Genomic DNA, 16,126 nt, shown 5'->3' on the forward strand with positions numbered 1-16,126 from the left:
GTCTTTAATTCACAGCACAAAACAGCACTGATAATACTTCCAAAGCAGCTGGGGGCTGGTTTAGTCATCGAGCCAGGCTGGCTGCACAGCCCAGACCACAGGAGTGTAGGAATTGCCCAGATTTATGAGGTATCCCCACCAGTGATACACCACATGCTAGCACCCACTTGCCAGAGGACACCACAGCACCTCACCTCCTGTTTGAGGTACGAATGCCCGGGTATTGCTTCTCTGCTGCCAGCCCAGGGCTGGCTCCTGAAGGTCAATCTGGGAAACTTCTCCTTGCATTCTCCTTGAGTAAAGGCAAAAGAATGGAAAAAGTCAAAAGGAAAAAAAAAATTCAACTCCATCTTGCAGCTAATTATTAATCATATGCAGCTTCCCAGAATTTCCAGAGTAGTTCCTTGATTCCCTTAGGACCATGTGTTAGCCTTGTGAATCAGAAACAAGCTTTTCTCTTTCTTTTGCCACATAATTGCCACTTTTTTTTCATTCTTTTGCCTCTTTTCTCTTTCCCATCATCAGTACACCTTCATTCCTTTCTTTGATCCTTCTCTCCCCAGCTGATACTTTCCATTTTCTGCTCCCTGTATCTCTTCTTCCATCAACTCTTTTTCTCCACACTGTTTTCTCTCACATTCCCTCTCTTATAGCTCTACCACAGCAGTGCCCTGACACAGGAAAAGTGATCTGTTTCTATAAGAACAATACAACTGCAGCCTCAGCCTATTTAATGAAAGCCTTGAGTTTATGGCAAGAACAGCTTCTGAGTCCCTGAGGTAGAGGCAATATTTTGTATTAATATTTGATATCTTATTTAGGATGTTAAATCAGATGCATGAAATCTCCCAGGAAGATATGAAGGCAGAGTTCTGTTTAAATGAAATGTGCTAAGCCAGGCTAATAGAGCACCCCTTCTTGTCTTCCTGCCAGACCTCTCTGAGCTGCCCTGGTTTGAGATGGAGCACAACTTGCCGTCAGTTGGAGAACCAGAGGAACAGTATTTATGAAACCCCTATGCAGATTATGTTAAGATTCCCTGTGGCTGTGTCATCTTTTGTCTTGAGTTGCTTCTCTCTCTGGTGGAGTGCCTAACCCCAAATGCTGAGTCAGATGCCATCCCACATACCTTAGACCAAGCAAAAAAGATGACTGTGCATTTTTTTACTCCCTCGTTCTCACAGACACACACACAGATATACAGAGGGACATTCCCCCACTGTCTGCATCCACACATGTGGCTGGGGGAATTAAAAAAGACCTTACACTCGTCGCTTCAAGATGCATAAAGCCAAAGTGATTTGGGCCCTGCTGAAGATGAAGATTTCCCGGCTTTCCTGTTTAAGCTTCATTCAGTTGATGCTTGTACTTTCTTTCATGTTACCCCCAAAACATGTGAATGCACTCTTGTCTTTTCTGCAGATGTTCTGGAGACTCTCATCTCCAGAGCAACCTCATTCTTCCAGATCTGCTCCTGCAGCTCCTGGCTGAGCTCTTTTCTCTCCTTTCTGAAACTCTGCATCTCAAGGTGGCATTAGCAGCAGCCTATTTCCCTTCCCAAGCCTAAAAGGGCTTGGTAAAGGTAACTCAGGGCACAATTTGCTCTCATTGCATTTTTCTGTGCTTGAAGCAGAGGGTGGGAGGAATGCATTCTCTATTTGTCTCTCATCTTCTTCCTGAGAGAAGATGATGGGATGCAAGGAAGTAAGAAAAGAGGGGCAGAGGAAGAATATGCCTCTTTTAAGCCCTCACTGCCTTTTCTGCTCCAGGAGGCAGGTGAGACTGGGGAAGATCAGTCCTTCATGCCACAGGCATGGCTTGTGTTCAGACAGGCATCAATGCTGCAGGACCTGTAGTCAGACACAAATCATGAAGCTGGGGAAAAAAAAAACATTTCTCCAGCCTGGAGTTTTGGTCTGAAGAGGTCAGAGCTATAAAAAGCTGTGATCTTTGTGTACCGCTTCTTGAAGATAACATTTCCATCTACTGTGCCCCGGGGAAGCCCTGGTACAATGGCTCTTCCCTGTATGTCTGCTACCCTTCACAGAGGCCCTTTTCAAAGCCTGGCTTCCTTTTTTCGGGATGCAGTATCTCAGCACGAGAGAGACCTCAGCAAATGGGTCAGTGGGAGAGGGTAGGTTACCTGCCCCACAAACGCCCAGAAGGGCAGTAACAGGAGTCTCGAGGAGAAAAAGAAAACCAGCTTTTTTCCTCCCTTCTGGGCTTGGGCAGACTGACAGGCACAATAAAATGTGTGGGTGTCACTTGGCAGGTGTGAATCGTTCAGACAAGCTACAGTACACATCTCTAGTTGTTTTAAACTGTCTTCATGCATCAGACCTCACCACCCCTTACACAGATTTATTGCCACAATCTTTCATTGAAAGGATTAATGTCGCCAAGACCTGGCTGTTTTGGACGTTTGCATCAAGACTGCCAGCCTGGTAGTCAACATTTCCTCCATGGCAGTATCTTTTCCAAGTCATTTAGGAGAAGATCAATGTAGGAAAAGGGAAATTCTGGCGTCCTTCAGGTGAAGCAGTGTCCTGTCAGCAAAATGACTGACCCTCTGCAGCTCCTCTCTGCTAATGCACAGTGCATTGCCTCACTGAGCAGAGAAATCCTACCCAGGGCCTGGGGGCAGGTTTGGGGAGGAAGTACAGCCAGAGATCTGGGCAAGCATATGGAAAGTCACACGTTCTCTGGTTAAACTCTGAGGCTGACTCACTGCCTGACCCCCAGGCAAACCACTCCCTTTGCTGAGCTTGTTTTCCTGTGTGAGTTAGGGCTGATGGTAGGGACATAGCCCAGGGAAAAAGGGGAGGGGTCTAAACTTACTACTGTGAGCAAAAAATCATTGTTGGTGTTGAGCAATTAGGTGTGCATTTGTGAGTAGTGTTTGGCAGATTCTGGTGTCAGATCTGGCTTCATGCAATCGGAGGATTATTTTTTTTCCTGAGGAATGGTGATCAGCTTTATCTCAATAATAAATCAGAATAGCTTCCCAGTATTTTTAATTTCCTCATGAAAGCAACACAAACATTTTCCCACCCCAGGGCTAGCACTTCCTCCTCTCTCTCGCTCACTGCTGGCTACACAGGAGCCCGTGAGCAATTAAATTTCTTTTATCAGGCTGCCTGCCAGCACGATTAACCCACCAGCTCCTCAGCAGAACCATTACACTTTTGGGGAAGCAAAAGCCCCTTGCCACTACGGACTGACGGTCCTGCCTCCCTTGCTCTGTGCAGTGCACACCCACAGTTGCCCCCTGTATGCATGGATTACATCCTCCCCAGGATTAACCTTTTTTATGGCTTTTTAAGGCTTTTTTCACCTCAGAACTGTGAAACCGAGTGGCACCTTGCTCTGTGTGTACCCGTGTCTCTCTGTGCATTTAAGCAAGCGGGAGGATGCTGGCCTCTCACTGCAACAAGCACAGATCTGAAAGCTCTGCAGAACTGTGTTGGTGCCAGGCAGCCTCTCTACAGCACTGTACCGTGGCTCCCAAGGGCAAATTTTCTTCCTTATATAAAATACACAGTTCTTCATGTCCTTCTTTTTGCTACTGCCACCAGTCCTATTTTGGTCATATACATTTGTGCTATAAATGGTATCCTGAAGTCAGATCTTATCAACATTGGCTCTGGTCTCAGGGCTTCTTTTCAAAGGTGCATTGACATTTGTCCATCTAATTTACTTCTCTTATTTTTGGCTTCTTTTTTTTCAGCAAATTGGTCAGGGAACATGGTAATAAGCAAAAATTCAAAAATAGACAACTGATAATAATCTTCTACCCCTAAAATTGTCTTGCTTTTTGAAGCTAGTAATTCAGCACTTCCCCTACAACTCCAACTTTAGAAACTACTTGGTTTTGATTTTCCCAGTGTCCTTAAGATACTTTAAGTATCGACTCTCTGCACCAGTCAGTGTATGTTTAGCAGGGAAGGTAGAAAAGAAAGCTGCTGATAGTTACCCCCTCTCTGACCATTTAGTTTTCAGATTAAGTTCACTGAGGCTGAACATTGCTGCAGTCAGTTCTGTAAGAGATCATGTCCTTTAGGCTGCCGTATCCTCCCCTTGGAGCTGCAGAAATAAATCCATGAGATGCTGGGAGGCCACCTGTGGCCCCGACAGCCCAGACATCAGTGTAATCTTGCAGAGGTGGCAAAGAAGATTTCCCTTTGCATCCCAGCTCCAGGGGAATTGGCCATTCACACTGGCAAGGTCTCATATGGCCATGTACCCGCTTCTGTTTGGCTCTTCTAGCAGACCACCTCCGTGAAGCAGAGGGTAGTGGTGCTTCAAAGGGAAGCACCTGGGAAGCACGGAGTGCTGTGAAGGGACAGCAAAGGCAGTGATTCTGTTTGCTGCAGACACCAAGAGCTGTGCTGCTTCCTTCCTTCATCCCACACTTGGAGAACTGTTTTGTGGGAAGAAGCATTTCTTTTTGATATCATGCATTCCCCTGCATTGCTGCCTTTCCTGTGTACAAATGTGTTTACAAACTTGCTAAAGATGTTAGCTCTATCCTGCTAGCTGTCCCTTTGGCTATATATCCCCTGTTCCCTCCACAACTGTGTGTTTCTACCTACAAAAAAACAAAAAAGAGAGGTCTTATTTTTTTCCCACATCTGTAGTGCAGTTCAGAGCTTCCTGGGATTTCATTCAGGCCAGAGACATAGTAAATCAACTTCAAAGATTCTCCTCAGGGTGCTCCATCCCATAATCTTCACCACCTCCTTCCTTGCTCAGCCCAAACGCTCTTGCCATTTTGCCTGTAGTTTATCTTCAGTTGCAGGTAGTAACAATAAAGCTTTTCCTCATTGCCAGCCTGATTAGTTTTATCAGCCGGCCTGACTTGCTTTTTTTTGTCTGGGATTTTTCCTTACACTTCTCTCTCTTATCTCTATACTGTGATGGAAGTGTTTGGGGTTTAGCTGCGGACTGAAGTCCAGAAGGCTTTAGGCTGTCTGCCATTCAATACATCAAACAGAGAAGGTCCTGCTGAATCATGTGTAACCTCCCACTGGGCACACAAAATGTAGGACAAAAATCACCTGAGCTCCATTCACCTGCTTACATTTCTTCTTAGGGCCTGATTCATCCTCTTGACTAATTTTTCCATCCAGTGATGATCAAAAGACTTTCAAATGGCTTTTCTTGGAGGGAGGAAAGACTGGAAGCAGTCCTCTACTCCATCAGTTTCTCTGCCTACTCAGAAATGTTTAACCAAGCCTTGCACAGCTCTTTCTGCTGTAGTGCTGTGTGGTGGAGCTCCCTCTGGCCATCAGGTCATATTATCAGAGATAATCAGAGCATATCAGTTTCACACAAAGCTCAGCCAGACAAGCAAGACAAGCCAGTCTCCAATGTGCCATGAATCTCTCACTCACATCACATATCATTTTGCTTTTAGCAAGACCACCCTGTCACAGCATATGATGTACAGTACCCATCTCCTTAGGGGGCAGCAGTGAAAAACAGGTTAGAGCTGTAAAATGTTTTATTCTTAAGGCCTATTTATTATTTCTATCCTCATTCTGAATCTGAACATCTCAGTATCTATCTTTCTGTGTTTGTTTTAGCTTTGTTTTGCTGTCATGCCTTAGAAAGCACTTCCTTCTGCTCAGTAACACCAGGCAACAGAGTTTTCCAGGCTGCAGCAGGGGAGGGACCAGAGTGCCACAGTACTGATGACCACAAGGTAAGGGAACACAGCTGGGAACCAACATGATGCAAGAGGTTTCTTACCCAAAGGGAAGCCACATGAAGGGACTGTGTGTACCTTCACCCAGCTTCCTCTCCCTCTTCCGGATTGCAGCAAGAAAGGAAGGATCATGTGGGATCACAGAGACATGGTGGGATGTTACTCATAACTGGAGGTCATGGATGTTCTTTAGGAAGAACAGGCAGGAGCAAAGAAAGAAACATGAGGAGGTTGCACTGGGGTTCCATCACAAACCCCTTGGCCAAGAGGAGGAAGTAACTGAGGCTTTTTGAAAACAGTTAACAGAAATCTCCTTAGTGCAGGCCCTGATCCTCACAGGGAATATCAACCATTTAGACATCTGCTGGGAGGGCAACATGAAACCCAGGTATGTCCTAGGAACATCAAAATACTGCAGGGATAAAGCAATGCTCTTCCTGCTCACAAACAGGGGTAATGGTGGTGAATGATGTCACAAAAAGTAGTTTGTACCACAGTAGCCATACAATCTCTGAGTTTAAGATCTAGAGAATGTTTGGGAAGGTAAACAGCAGTTAATACTCTGGATTTTCCCAGAGCAAATTTTGATTTTTTTTAGAGACTTTCCAGGCAGAATCATACGACAAAGAAGCTGTTGTGAGGGGCTAAGATACCGAGGGGGGCTGACTGATTCTTAAAACAAAGTTATTGAAAGCTTTGGAACAAACAACATTGTTCAGCAGGAAGACAATATTTCAGCATAGGGCCCATTTGAATAAGCAAGGAACAACAAATTAAAATGCAAAACGAAAGTATACAGGCAGTGAGACAAGGATAGACATCAAAGGAGGACTATAGAAACCTTTTGTGGTTCCTTGGGGATGAAATAATGAAGACCAAAACAAACCAGGAACAGCACAAGAGAGATTGGAAACCTCAGCAAGAAACATCCAGATGGGATTCATTTTAAAAAGTCTAAAAGGCTAAAATATTGCTAGCACATACTCAGCAAATAGAAGATATGTGAAATGTTTCTAGCAACAGCATAGGTCCTAGGGAGAGGAAGCACCAACTACACAGAAGGTTTTAATATAAAAACGTGCTGAAAGTGGTCCTTGTTGCTTTGGGCACCTAAAAAGAGGGGAGGAAATCTGACTGGCAAGAGTTTACATCAGCTGTGTACTTGTGACACTTCTGGCAATTTCTGGAACTGGAGGTCAGAGAAAAATGATGAGACCAGTCAGAGAGCTTGAAGGTCAAATTTACAGCAAGTATTACAGAAGTTAAATCTATATTTGTGGGATAATAGATGACAAAAAGCAAACACAGCTATTCATCAATAGCTAAAGGGCAAAGTTGCTAGGGAGGCAGGAGACAAGCCAGGAGCAAAAGAGGATATTTCCAACTCAGTATCAGGTAAGTTTTATGGCCAAAGTTGCACTGGGCTGTGGAAAAATTTCCTGATGGCAGAGATGGAAGCTCTCTGTACTTTATTTCACTTGTATAGAAGCCTCTGTTCTGGGTAGCACAGAGTGATCTGTGCCAGCAGTGGGTGGGAGGTTTTGGAGTCAGGATGTGTGAGGGACAAGGAGAAAATGGTGTCAGGTCCTAAGAAGGGAATGGCATTACTATGTTTGATTGTCCTGGGTTTTTGAGTGCTATATGCTCTTCCGCCTTCACCTGAACCAAAACACCCACCAGGGATTGCTGAAGGAAATCAGAGTTGGGCTCAGAATACAAACTTGATTTCTTGTAGCCATTATTTTTTGGTCTCACTGCAACAGACTGACTTATCTCCACCTAGAATGACATAGCAAGAGCTTTGAGCATCTCCCATGGTCCCATTCCCTCTCTGCACAAGATTGACAGTGAAGTCTCTCAGTTCCTTTGCATTAAAGTCCACTTCAGTCAGACAAAAGGGACATCAACAGGATTTCGATTAAGGAGGTATTGGAAAGGAGTGGGTAAGGGTGCTGGATACATGGGAGAAGTTAATTCTTCCTTACTGGGGCCATGTGAGAGGACAAATCAGAGACCTTATAGACATAGACCAGCACACCAGGCGAATGAGTGCTGTGTAGGGTGGGGAGAGGCTGCATCATGATTCCGCAATCCCATCCCCTCTCCCCACCACATACACACGGACCACAAACTTTTTGCATCCTGTTTCCTGGCCCTTCCACACTGGGCCCGCGAGCGCAGATTTAACTCTCAACACAGACTTCAGAGAGAAATGGCAGCTTTGGACAATTGCAGTCTGTTTAACTGGAAAGCTATTCTGTCCGTGTGAATGGCACAAGAGAGGCGATTCTGCCCCTCCCGGAACCAGCTCACACCTTGCAGTGCCCCGACCGAGTGCCGAGCTGCGAAGAGAGGAATCCCTCACTCGCGCCCGCCAGCTGCTGAGCCGCCGGAGGGAAGAGCCCTCGCTAATGATATGTACCCTTTGCTCTGTCAACACAAAGATTTGTCCCTCTGCCACCCTCCCCAGCCTCACCCTGCAGCTGGATTCCAGCCAGTGGAGGCCCTTTAGAAAATGGAAATGGACGCGTCTTTCACAGTCATTAGCGTGGATTGTGCTAATGGGATGTCATGATAAATACTGACAGCTAGCTGAGGGCAGCAGCGTTCCCTGCGACTCCAAAGGAGAGGGCAGCAGATGCTCCAACCAGTTCCAGGCGCGGCCGTGGAGGGGGAGGATCCGCCGGGAAGGCAAAGGCAAGCCGGGCAGGCAGGCTGGTGAGGCCATAACACAGCTTGCTGCTTCAAGGTCACCAGGCCGAGAGCGGCCCTGGGTGCCGGCAGTGCCGCAAACGCAGAGCACAGGGGTAAGGGATGCAGAGGCTGGGGATTTTGCTTCTTTGGAAGGTGAAGGTCAGAGGGAGCCTCAGGGGAATCCCAGATGTTAGCACATGTGCGGGGAGGCCGGGAAGGGCAGCCCAGGGGGCTGCATGGCAGAATCATGTAAGTGCTACGGGGCACCACTAGCAAGGGTAGTTTCAGGGAAGAGATCAGATGCCCATGTTCAGGGGAGAGGATTACTCGACTTGCATTATCATTTGTGCTTGCACGCACACAAAGAAATGAGCTTAGAGCTTCAGTACCTCAGGGAACTGACCAGCATAACTATAGTTAGATAATTATACCATTAAATCTATGCTAATACTACTAAGGCTGGTCATGAATTTTTTAACAAACCAGTGTTTCATTGGAAAATACCAACTGATTTTATCAAAGATGAAACTTTTCTCAAGGACAAGGACACTTCAAATTAAAAAAAAAAAAGAGACAATAAGAGTTGGAACACACACTTATTACAGTGAAGTGTTTTCAGGACATTTCTCTCTAAGCAGGATTTCCAAGTAAATGTCCACCCATGAATCAGAGAGCAGAGGGACCTCAAACTCTGGATCGTCCACCCACAGCAGATACTGATTAGCAGGCTGCTAAGGAGCTCTTCCTGATCTCGCTGATTTATTTTCACTGATAAAAATCTCAAAATAATCTGATTTTTATTCTGGTGCAGATCAGAAAACAATTTTTGCATCCCTACGTCTGGTAAGGCAGGAGGAACTAGTTCACACTCTGCTCTCAGTATAATTCACCCTCAGAGAGATGCTGTTCTAGAATAAAAGCATTTTCTTACTTTGGAGTAATTACTCTTATTCCAGAACAGATTATGCACATGAGGGAGTTAAAATAACATAGCTAGAGCAATAACTGCTATTCTATTGCCACACGACTCAACTTCCCAGAATATTCAAGTCTTAAAGGACACAAAAGTACATATGTAGTCTTTTTCTCATTGAGAGTATTAGCTCTTCCCAGGACAATGCTTCTTACAGATGCCCTATTGACAAAATCAGTCTTGTCCAACAAAATTAGACCTTCAAAGACAGGTGACAGGTGGCAGGTGACCTGTGACTTACTCGAGGAGACATCATTGACTTTATTCCTTGTGCGGCACAGGTACAAACAGACATGCATGCACACATACATGGAGCGTGTGCACTTTTGTGTTCATTTCATATCCCTGACCTGATCCTTTGCTGCTTCTGAGATGGAAAGCAAAGAAAGAGCAAGGAGGCCTTTCATCACAAATGAGACTGAAATTAAGAGTGGGATACAAAGTGCATGTGGTCTCAGCACATTACATTACATCCACCCATCACTTTTTCCCCAATATTTCTCACTGGAAGTAGCTCTGAAGACATCACAATAATGACTATTGGCAGGATTTGTGTGGGCGAGGTGCTGAGAGCCAAGCAAGCCCAAAGTCTGAATTAACGTTTGAATCTCCCACACAGAATGTCCTCTGCAGTGCTGAGATGAGGTCAACAGACGGAGGAGGATGGAGAGGAAGGGACTTCCATATCGCTGCTGATGAGCTCATCCCATTTCTTTGCTCAGAGAGTCTTTCCACCTGTTTCAGGTTGGGTAGAACTGCCTCTTGTTCTTAAAGACAGCCCATCAGCAGGAGTATAATCCATTGTCCAGAGGTCTGAAAGCTTTCTGAGCCTTCTTAATGTCATTGTCATGTCACATTGGTCTAGCACACTTTGCAATACTCTATTTCAGGACTGAAATAGAGTTTCATGTTGCAAAAATGATTAACTGGCCAAGCATTACGAGCACTCAAAACTGACAGCTTAGAGGTTGAGATGCATTTAACAAAGAGCCCAGCACAGTGGCCTTTCTATTTGCTGGTATAGCACAATACAGCAATCACCAAGAATCCTTAGTTCTTCCACAGACACATTTGCAGCCTCTTGTCCTGGTTTTGCCCATGGACACACACTTCTTCATTGCTGATTGACACAGAAACAGCCTGTCTTGGCATTCGGCTCAGGCTTGGGCTTTTTTTGCTGCGCCACTCATCACAGCTGTAATCACCTTGGCCTGAACAGTGCTCAGGAGATTTCCAGAAAGCAAAGAATGTTAAATGCATTGAATCTGTAATGTCCAAGCTATCTCCCAAGTAGAAACCTAAGCAGGATTACACTGGAGTAGCAGAGGCAGTTCTTGTTGAGGGAGAGCTTGCAGGCTTAGAGGAAAGGACATTGCCTTTTCCTCTAAAAACTGGACACCATGTACTTCTCTGCCCTGACAAATTCTGCTTTCTCATCAACAGATACAGCCCTCCTAAGAGAGAAGGCTCTGCCCAGACTTGGCTACCCAGCCCCAGAAGGCTGGCATCAATAGCTGACGTAGTCAGAGGGCCCCATACACACCAGAAGGCCGGATGAACAAACATCCAAGTGTTCACCAGCAAAGACCAGCATGCATCTTTCTGTGATGCATAACCTACAGCAGGAAGCAGATTCTGTTCTAGCAGACAATGATCAAAAGCTCCTGTCGCATTTATGAGATGACTCCGCATGCTTGTGTTGGAGGAGGCATGTGGTTCACTCGGAGAATCCATGGGGATTTGTGGCTGTCTCTCATTTAAAGACCAAAAATCGCAGCTAGAGCTGTGTCATGGTTTGACGCTGGCCCAATGCCAGTGCCCCCATGAAAACCCATCTTCCCTAGTGTCTGCTGTGAGATGTGATCAGAGACAGAGCAAAGCAGGCCTCCACTTGCAACAAAAGAAAAAAACTTTATTATTACACAATTACAATAAAATTAACACACAGAGCAGAATGGAAAACCTTTTAAAACATTTCTCCTCCCCCCACTCAATTCTTACAGAATATTACAGAACCTTAGATCTTAATCCAGTCCATCACCCTTCAGATAATCAACTCAGTCCATCTCTTCACCCTTCAGATAATCACTTCTCATTTCATTAAGGAGAGAAGGAGCCCTCCTTGTGCCACCACAGGTAAATCCCCGTCACTCAGCAACTACACGTCGTGACTTCTTCCTTCCATGTTCAGTGCTCTCACCACTGCACATGGACCAGAGCTGCTCTTAGGGTTTCCCCTTTCAAGGACGCCTTGCCCAGTTCCACAAGAGAACGACAGTCTCTCTCACCTCATTTTGGGACACCAGTCCCCCCCAATATTTCACCCCCTGGGGCCGAGGGGTCTCACCATCTCTTCATCACCTGTCGTCTCCGCACACATCACTCCTTTGGCGCAGCCTCCCCCTAAAATGCAGTCTCTGTATTACAGGAAAGGTTCTATCCATGGCTAATACAAGAAAAGTCCAGCCAAAAGCCACTCCATCATCTCCTCCACCTAGGATTCTCTCAGCTTCCCCCAGTCTTTCTTCACTTGCACCACTCTGGATCACACTTGCGCATTCCTTCTTATCCGTCTCTCTCTCCTCTCTCAGCTCCCGGAGGATCAACATTTGCAAGGTTTTCCATCGTCTCACAGAAGGGTTAAAATCACAGTCTCAGCTTATCTCAAACTCCCACACGACGGGGGGGGAAGAAGGGCACTCTTTCCCTCGTCGGCCCCCCCCCCCTTCTCCTCCTCGGCCAGGCCAGTGCTATCAAATTTCAAGATAGCACTGGCACCTCTCTCTCTCTCTCTCCCTCTCCTTTTGAGAAAGGGGGGGGCTGCCCACTACCTCTCCGAGTTCTTCCACCCTTCCGTCTCTTCCGTCTCTGCCCAAGGCTCCGGGCCTTCCTCGCTCAGCCGCGTGGCCTTTTCCCCTCCCCCACCCAGCCCGAAGCTGGGCAGGGGAGGTCTGAACTCTCCTCCGACCGGAACCAAAAGAGGAAGATCCCCCCTGGGAGCTATCGCTTTTAACCCCTGTGTTCTCAGAGGCGGATCCATATCCTCAATGGTCAAACCAGGTGCCAATATCCACATCTGGGCACCTATTGGTTTGACCACTACCACCTCCCAAAAACTCATTTCCTCTCAAACCACGACATTCCACCCTTCGCCTCTGAGAACACATTAAAATTCTATTAAAACAACATTAAACACACTCCTACCAAAACAATAACTTACACTTCATCTCTATTCTTAGAATTCCTCTACCGGTCTACTTTAACCTACTACATGCTTTGCTCTTATTTCTCTTTGATCCCATCTCACAGTCTCATCTCATCTCTGACCCAAGGTTCGATTCCCGGTCAGGGAACCAAAAATGTCATGGTTTGACGCTGGCCCAATGCCAGTGCCCCCATGAAAACCCATCTTCCCTAGTGTCTGCTGTGAGATGTGATCAGAGACAGAGCAAAGCAGGCCTCCACTTGCAACAAAAGAAAAAAACTTTATTATTACACAATTACAATAAAATTAACACACAGAGCAGAATGGAAAACCTTTTAAAACATTTCTCCTCCCCCCACTCAATTCTTACAGAATATTACAGAACCTTAGATCTTAATCCAGTCCATCACCCTTCAGATAATCAACTCAGTCCATCTCTTCACCCTTCAGATAATCACTTCTCATTTCATTAAGGAGAGAAGGAGCCCTCCTTGTGCCACCACAGGTAAATCCCCGTCACTCAGCAACTACACGTCGTGACTTCTTCCTTCCATGTTCAGTGCTCTCACCACTGCACATGGACCAGAGCTGCTCTTAGGGTTTCCCCTTTCAAGGACGCCTTGCCCAGTTCCACAAGAGAACGACAGTCTCTCTCACCTCATTTTGGGACACCAGTCCCCCCCAATATTTCACCCCCTGGGGCCGAGGGGTCTCACCATCTCTTCATCACCTGTCGTCTCCGCACACATCACTCCTTTGGCGCAGCCTCCCCCTAAAATGCAGTCTCTGTATTACAGGAAAGGTTCTATCCATGGCTAATACAAGAAAAGTCCAGCCAAAAGCCACTCCATCATCTCCTCCACCTAGGATTCTCTCAGCTTCCCCCAGTCTTTCTTCACTTGCACCACTCTGGATCACACTTGCGCATTCCTTCTTATCCGTCTCTCTCTCCTCTCTCAGCTCCCGGAGGATCAACATTTGCAAGGTTTTCCATCGTCTCACAGAAGGGTTAAAATCACAGTCTCAGCTTATCTCAAACTCCCACACGACGGGGGGGGAAGAAGGGCACTCTTTCCCTCGTCGGCCCCCCCCCCTTCTCCTCCTCGGCCAGGCCAGTGCTATCAAATTTCAAGATAGCACTGGCACCTCTCTCTCTCTCTCTCCCTCTCCTTTTGAGAAAGGGGGGGGCTGCCCACTACCTCTCCGAGTTCTTCCACCCTTCCGTCTCTTCCGTCTCTGCCCAAGGCTCCGGGCCTTCCTCGCTCAGCCGCGTGGCCTTTTCCCCTCCCCCACCCAGCCCGAAGCTGGGCAGGGGAGGTCTGAACTCTCCTCCGACCGGAACCAAAAGAGGAAGATCCCCCCTGGGAGCTATCGCTTTTAACCCCTGTGTTCTCAGAGGCGGATCCATATCCTCAATGGTCAAACCAGTACCCAGATCAGAACATCACCACCTCAAGAGAAATTTCCTATCTGACCTCCACATGTAGGTCTTTCATACAGGACTTCACAGCTGTGACTACATGAAACTGCTGGCATGCTCAGACTTGCATTCAAGAACTAACCCAGCAGGTGGGGGACACCAAGTGCAGAAAAGCCCTCCCCAGCCACTAGATGTTGCATGGAGGCAGCACTGGATGTTGCAGAGAGCAGTACTGCCCTGACATTCGCCTCCTTCCGTGGCTGGGTGGATGCATGGACTCTGCCCTCCTGTGTCCAGTGCCAGGAGGGAAGGCCAGCCTCGGGGGCACACACAACTGACAGCGATTGTGTGTCCCCAGGACAAGCCCATACTGTGTGAGGCAGCTCCCAGCCTGGGCAGGCAGTGCTATTTGACCCTCACGCAGACCATTCATTCCCCTTGGACAAAAGAAAGTCTTGTTCAATTCCATGTCGATGAAAGATGTGGAGCAGAGAGAAGCTCGGAAACAGAAGCCACTTTCTCATATAGCCGAGGAGCTGGGTGACAACTGCCCTCTGTTCTCCACCCCCAGCCTCCCTCCACCTCCCAGAAGGAGCAGACAAAAGGACGTGTCACGATTGGCTTTTGGAAAAAGGATTTGACATCACTGTCAGTAGAGGGGTGATGGAAAGCAGGGCTGTTTGCATCCTTCTGGATGCAAGATTATTATTGGCTGTTAGGAATGGCAGTGCAGAGAGATCTGCTGTGGTCGGGGTGTGTTGAGTGGCAACATCTTGTCAAGGTCAGGGTCTCTATGACAGTGCTTTCAAAACTACTCATGCATCGATTCACTGTAATGGGATGGAGGATCCCTCCATGCTTTCAACAGATAGCTCACTTAAGATTTCGTTTCTTACAAAAGCAGTTACTTACCTTTAAGGAAAAGCCTTATGGAACTTAATGGAGACAAGACTGACAGAATGGCACAAAAATAATTCTTAAAGCTGACAGTTTAACAGAGAGCATCTTCCTTTTTTAAGCCATTCTATAGAGATCAACCCTCAGGATAAAGCTCTCTGCTTGACACTAAAGAATGGGTCATAAATCCATCAAAAGGTAAATCATATCTTCCCTTTGCAAAACTTTTCCAGAAGGGCAGAATGCTGAAGTGCCATCTTTGGGATACACATGGAGCCCCTGTCGAAACAGCTCAATGGTTCAGGGTTTTTTTAAACTTCTCCATCAGTATAACCCACCTTCTCACCTCCCTGCTCCCATCCTGTTCTCTCCCTATCACATGGGAACATTCTCTCCTGCAGGGATGAGACCAAAGCCTGCGACTTTCTTTAGATCTGCACTTCTTTAACTGGTGGGCAGGAGGATCTGAGGGAAGACAGTCACTCAGGCTCTCTCCAGCCTTTCACAGACAGACCCCATCCCTAGGGCACAAGGCACAGGCAGAAGCAGGCAATTGCTCCCCCCACGCAGAAGGTGTGTGAGGGCTCTGGCCTGCATGCAGCAACCCTTACACATACTGTGCGACTGGAAGCTGATTCCTGGGGGGCTGCAGACTCTAAGCCCCTCTGCAGTGACACTGCCTTGCAGGCGGCCGAGGAAGGAGCAGAGAGCACTGGAAGCACCAAGGCAAAGCCCTGTCAGAGGCTGTGAGCAGAGCCCTCGCAGCAGCTCTTTGCTGCACCTTTGGAGTGGTGCTGCCGAAAGAGCTGCCTCCCAACTGCAGAACAGCAGATGTGTTTACCACACATCAATCTGTCTCTGTCTGGGTCCTTACCCGGCCCCCATCATCATCCTATTCAAGAGTCTGCAAAGTATTTAAAAATAGCATTAACACTAACAATCTCTCTTTCTTTCCTCCCAAGCTTGTAGCAGAAATAGCTTGATTAGTGTACAGCTCTGGTGCTTCAAGGGGTAGAGAAATGAAACTGCAGAGCTTTGCAGAGTGGCTTTTCAGCCTTCTTCAGGCAGCAACTGCTGGCTGCTTCGCTGAAGCACAGGTTCTTCAAAGGATGGCAGATTTTAGATCAAGGACTGCTTGTTCTGCCACACATATTCTCAGGCAGATTTACAATGAGGAGAGAGAGAGGCCCTGCTGCAGCTTTGGACCTTGGAAGAGATGCACCTGACACC

Source organism: Motacilla alba, chromosome 1 (genome assembly GCF_015832195.1).
Source record: "Motacilla alba alba isolate MOTALB_02 chromosome 1, Motacilla_alba_V1.0_pri, whole genome shotgun sequence".
Lineage (NCBI taxonomy): Eukaryota > Metazoa > Chordata > Aves > Passeriformes > Motacillidae > Motacilla > Motacilla alba.